This window comes from Syngnathus leptorhynchus, chromosome 5 (assembly GCF_054491065.1).
Source record: "Syngnathus leptorhynchus isolate UIUO chromosome 5, UIUO_Slep, whole genome shotgun sequence".
Taxonomy (NCBI): Eukaryota; Metazoa; Chordata; class Actinopteri; order Syngnathiformes; family Syngnathidae; genus Syngnathus; species Syngnathus leptorhynchus.
In genome coordinates this window covers 4,094,602-4,100,446 of record NC_141199.1, presented here as the reverse complement: position 1 = coordinate 4,100,446, position 5,845 = coordinate 4,094,602, and the positions used below count along the sequence as shown (strand labels likewise).

The 5,845-nt window shown below is 42.3% G+C and overlaps 1 long non-coding RNA gene across 5 annotated transcripts; it reads left to right on the top strand.

Annotated features, from left to right (window-relative positions):
- The first annotated feature begins 83 nt into the window (after positions 1-83).
- Positions 84-4,093, top strand: LOC147056266 (uncharacterized). Of its 5 annotated transcripts, none has more exons than XR_015066039.1 (9): positions 84-258; positions 356-425; positions 980-1,033; positions 1,135-1,232; positions 1,369-1,455; positions 1,701-1,825; positions 1,974-2,241; positions 2,560-2,971; positions 3,161-4,093. It is a non-coding gene; the product is annotated as an uncharacterized LOC147056266 (long non-coding RNA). The 5 variants fall into 5 exon arrangements; XR_015066036.1 differs by having other exon boundaries at positions 854-1,033; XR_015066037.1 differs by having other exon boundaries at positions 256-425.
- The last annotated feature ends 1,752 nt before the right edge of the window (positions 4,094-5,845 follow it).

Here is a 5,845-nt window from a genome sequence, read left to right as displayed (position 1 = left end):
CGCCCACGGATTTGAATCTTGGCGGAAGTTCCGTCTAGTGACGTAATTTCCGCGGCACGTGACTGGGGACGTAATATTATCTAAAAGGGTAAATTAGAGTTAAATAAAGTTCTTTTTTAAACAACGCAATCATTTACAGCCGTTGACCAGGAAAAATTGTCAAAATTTGGGCATTTGTGGCTGGCAGCAGACGCCGAATTCGACGTCTCGCGATGACGTCACCCAGCCCCACCTTTTTCTCCAAATGGACCCAAAATGGTACCGTTCGTTTGTGCTTTGTTTGTGCTGGTTTGTGCAGCAAAAATTTTCGTTTGTGCTGCTTGTTTTTTTTAGTTATTACACATTTAATTTATAGCGATGATGTCACCGTATGTCGTCGCGAATGTCAATCTCTTTGAATGCTCCCGATGCAAGACGAATACAAGGTAAATATGTTCTTAGCCTTTTTTTTTTCTTTTTAGCTTACAGAAAACTTTCACTGCGGGAAATGGCTTTTAGTGCTTTTAGTGTTATCGTGCTCATTGATTAATTTCCTTGTTATCAATAAGCCTATATGATAATTTATTTCAATTACATCTGACGTGAAAAAGGTTCACCGCAACCTAAATTACCTGGTGAGTCTATGTCTGTTCCAAAACATTAATTAATGCAACAATTAATACATGTATGTGAAGTTGATGACAGCGAGAAAAATAAACTTGAAAACGTGAAAAAATAACTTTATTTTTCAAAGGGAACCTTATCAACACTTTTTTTTTTCAACAAATCAAACAATGCATCACTGCACTGTGTAGAACACAGCATGTGGGAAGATCTTAGTATTTACTGATGCTGCTTTCACTCCACTTCCCAGGTCATTATAGATCTCCCAGGCATATGCAGTCCTCCTGCATTATGCCACATAATGCCCAAGAGAATCCTGGGTCGGTCCTGGTTCAAAGCCGATGACTGCTCTCAAAGTAAAAGTCTTTTCTTTTAGCTCCAGACTGGAGGGAAATTCAAGTAAGGTAACTTCCTTGCAACTGCTACCAAGGTCAGTGTCAAACCACACAGACTCTCCCAGTTTGTAGCTGTGAGTAACATTACCTGAACACACAACCTTGCCTGTACTGTTGTCCTGTGTTTTGAATGAAGACGGACACTGGGAAGGATTTTCAATTGGCCTGAGGCAGAGAGAGTCCGAAAGGCTGAGTTCCTTTTCAGCAGCAGTCTGAAGATGAGCCATGCCGCAGGTCTGCAGGACAGCAATGTTTACACAAACAAGTGAAACTTGCCTTATTACTTGTTGGCCTAATTTGCAGTACTGTGAGGAGCATTGTCTTATCAAATAAACACTTGGGATATTCCTCATTGCGCTCTCAATTACAGTGGAGACGTGGCATTGTGCATCAGTTTGGAGAGCACCAGAGGTCAGGAGGACAGGTTTGAATATTTCTCCCAGCAGTTCTGCCCTCAGTGAGTATACCTGCGGGTTCACACCCTGTGTTGTGATGGTTTTCACCAGGTGGAGGAATTGGTTCCCACGTTCATAGTTCAGAACAGTCTTTTCAAATATAGAACTTTCACAGAAAGAACAGCATAAGCATTGACAGACAGCATCAAATGCACAAGTATTGAGCACAGACACTTTTGATGTGCGAAGTTTAACAGGCTGTTGATGGTTCCCGTTTTTCAACAATGGTACCTTGACTTTTTTCCAGCCCACTTGTGTATCAATATGCAGCCATTCAGGACAAGGAGAGAGATATGAAGTTGTCTTTCTTTTTTTCGGTGGGACCGCTAAACCTCTCCAGTTTTCAACTGCATTGTCATCCATTGGAAGACTGTGAGTAGATGCATCTGGCTCCCCTCCAGTATGAGATTTTTTTTCCCTTTTGTTTACTACTTCAGTTTGAGAAGTAGTGCAGACATTGTCAGGCTCTTTGACAGTCGTGGCATCACACGCATCTTTTTCACTTTTTTGTTTTGCACAGCAAATCCGCATGTTTCCCTCAATGAAGGAAAGATGACGAGCAACAAACCGGTCCACACGAATGGGTAGGCTTTCATGCTTGAAAAGGCCTTTTTTTATGTTTTTGAACTCTGCTTCAACAGCCGCGGAACTTGCAGTGATGCTGGTGCTTTTAAAGAGAGAGACCATTATTGCTGTCCAGAGTGGCAAGTAACTTCCGAGTCTTGTTATGTGGGGAATGATCTCAGGGAGGAAGTGGATGTTGTCCCGATCCCCATCAGCCATGGCAAGTGACCTGCTCTCCTCACATATTTCTGTCACCCACTGTCGGACATTAGTCTGGATGATTTAATGCATCACCTGGTTCTTGTCCCTCAACGTCCTCATTCTCGACAAATTCTTCTGCAATTTGCGCTCTCAAGTATTTCTTGGACTTTTCTGATGGGATAGGGGCTCCAGAATTGTCATTACCCTCTGTCTCACTCAGTGCCACAATGGTGATAGTACGAAGAAGTTCTTTTGCATGTTGCAAACATTGTGACTTAAGAAGCTGTGCTATTGACCTGACAAAGAAATCCTTAACACGAGGTATTTTGTTTTTCAGGCAGTCCCATCGGCAGATCATCTTAATACAGTGTGCTACATCTACCCTGACAAAACATGGGGGTAGATGTCCAGGTTGATTCCCACATGAAATGGTAAAGCACTCATTGATGTAGCTCTTCAGGTCAGGATGAGGGGTAAAAGCTTTGACGAGAGCTCCAAGAATCGCCAGAGAAAAGTCACTCACTGCTTCTTTAGGAACAGATGCACCTGCATGGATCCATTCCTTCAGCCACTGTGTGATAGCATTAACATCATGCTTCTCTGACAGCATCTGCACAACTGGGACACTGGAACTGGTATGCCCTGTCATAACACCCTGATACAGCGGACTTTGACTTTGATATGGCCAGACGTGCCATTCGGTCTCATCAGTTTTTTAACTATTGAGCCAGTTGCATCAACACATAATATTGGGTGAGATTTCTTTAAGCTCTTGTACACATGCATTTGTGTTTGACTCCAATGGTGACAGAAAAACTTGTCAAGTCCAATGTCTTAGATGCTGTCACTGTGAGGTGAACTGTATTTCAACATCTGCAATGAGAAAATTGGATTTTTGTCACCTAATGCCAAATCATTTTTCTCTTGCTTTGCCTTGCGCAGGGTGGCCAAATTTGGCAGGTGGCTTGGCTCAGAGTCTCCGAAGTCCATCGGTTTATTTGCCTGTGATGCTCGCCATACATGTGGTTCCATCCTGCCCTCACAAAGTTCCTTGGCTACCTGCTCACGCAACTGTCCAGATAGAAACCGCTTTGAGCTACCAGTGTGAAGGGAGTCATCACGGTTCTTAATGAAACAGTTCAATATTATTGGGCTGTTAATTTCTGGCTCTCCGCCACAATTAATGTTGAGAAGGCCATGACACTCCTTGCAGTATCCTCTGATTTCAATATAATTATTTGAGACCGATGGATAGACCTTGGCTCTTTTAAAAACAAATGTGCAAGGAATTTTGACTGTTTTCCAGATGTGTTCATTTATGATGTGGGTCCAGGTGCCAGGCTTGAAAATGGTATAGTTTCTTTTTTGGGTTCGACGGTTATCTTTGTATTCAGCCTTTTTTGGAATAAATTCCATCCACTTGTCAAAAGGAATATGAAGCTGAAATGGCAGTTCAGGACCTGATTCCGAGCTTGCTTCACTGCTAGTTTCAGGATCAGGTTCATCATGACTGAATCCCAGAGCTGACCAGATATTGTGTCTGTTTGTTTTTACAAAGGTGTACAGAGCCTTTGCAGACATCTTTTCTAACTGGTCACTCAGATCTGTCCACACAGTAGCGCTTGAAGTGGCTATGTTGGCATTTTCAAATATGGCCTCTTTTGTTGAGCAGAGAACTGTAACAATTAAATCATTGTCTACTGCTGGTTGTTTTGGCATCTAGTTGAAGGACAAATAAATATAATCAGGATTCATTGCTTGAATAATTAAAATTACACATGCGCGTTAATTATAATTGCTATATAGGCATGGATGGAAAAATGATATAAAGGGAAATTTATTTTGACATCAAAAATAAAGGGAAATGTGCTTTCAGCGGTTTGCAAACATATTTTTTAAGGTTGTGCGAAACATATAATCATATCAATATAATATCTAGTGTTGGAGTGCTTGTGTGGATTGGTGGGGGGTGAGGAATGTGCAGGCACACTGCATGAACTTGTTTTCTGCGAAGTGTAGCAAAACAGGCCCAGACGGGGAGTACCGGACGATAACACCTCAAGGTCGGTGAGGAACGAGAACAAAGAACAACACCACGTCCAGGTGGTCGGGCTTCGATAGGAAAATCCCCAACTCCTGACCACAGTGCTGACACCTCGACGGGGAGGAGATGACCATCGACCAATCATCACACAATATTTTGCATGCTTTAATATTCATATTGTGTTTCTTTAAAACTGGGCAACCCAGAAGAATGTGTCGTCTTTTGGTGGTCACAAAAACGCACGAGTTTTAGTGTGAGGGACCCGGGACCCAGGCCTGTATTAGTGCGCTTTGTTAGGAATAAACAATTGGTAAATTTGGTCTGATTGATCTACTGGTCTTCTCTTTGACAGAACGAACTCGCAAAATTGTTAGGTGCGCCAGTGTGTGGATTGGGACATAGAAACTTGTGTTAAGTGTTGATCGCAATTTGGAGTCAGATCAATAGCTAAAATCCGTATCCTAACAATAGCTAAAAATCAGTATCCTAACAAGGCTGAAGGTTGACTCCAGGTTTAATAACAAGGGAAAGGGTGAAACTAGGAGAATACAAACCACATTGTATAATCAGTATTATTATCTTATGAATCACTGTATAGTAACATAATGTGTTTAGTAATTGTATTTGTCTGTTTAAACTATGAATTAGTGAATCATTATTAACATATTTATTACACATGAACACAACGTCAACAGCCACAGTAGGGCGACAGAATGACTAACGTTAGCCATGAACTCAATGCTAACCGACATGACGTTAACTTTCTCAACAGATCGTCTAACATCACAGAAAACTATCATTTCCGAACTCAAAAGATGTATTTCAATACATAATAAGTTATACAAAGGTCCATACCAACGATGCCTTGTATAACACAAAATGTAGGTAGTAGTTTGCCGAACTGCAGGCGAGAATTGAACAAGCAGTGTTCGCTTTCAACGCCGTACCAACATGCGCTTACTTCCTGATTCTAGTCACGTGACCTACTCTATCGTAACAATGATCACAGACTACAAAGACATGAAAGACATCTTCTTCTTCGTTGGGGTTTAACGGCAGCTTGCATCCTATTAGTTGCATTGCCGCCCCTACTTTTTTTTTTTTCACATCACAACACTAAATTCTCCTCACCAGACCAGTGCTTTTTAAAAACTAAAAAAAACAGCGCTTTCCCCTCCCACTTGACCCTACTTCCAGAATGGTTTTCACCGATATTCCCTCAAGCCCTTCTGTCCGCAGCTTCTCCACCAACTCAACCCTTTGCCCATAATATTTCCTACAGGAAAGCAGCGCATGTTGCACCGTCTCCTCCTCCTGACACTCAGAGCACAGCCCATCCCGGTGTTTCCCCAGAAGGTGGAGAGTGCTGTTAAGAAAAGTATGTCCTATCCTCAGTCTGGCAATAATGACTTCATCCTTCCTTTTCCACCCTCCTCTCCCACACTCATGAACTGACTTAGCCACTCTACTACACACTGAGAACAGGTGCCTCCCTTTGCTCTCCTGCTCCCACCGCTGTTGCCACTGCAGCATCACTTCCCTCCACACAATACTTTTACCCTCAGACTTAGACAGCGCTATGT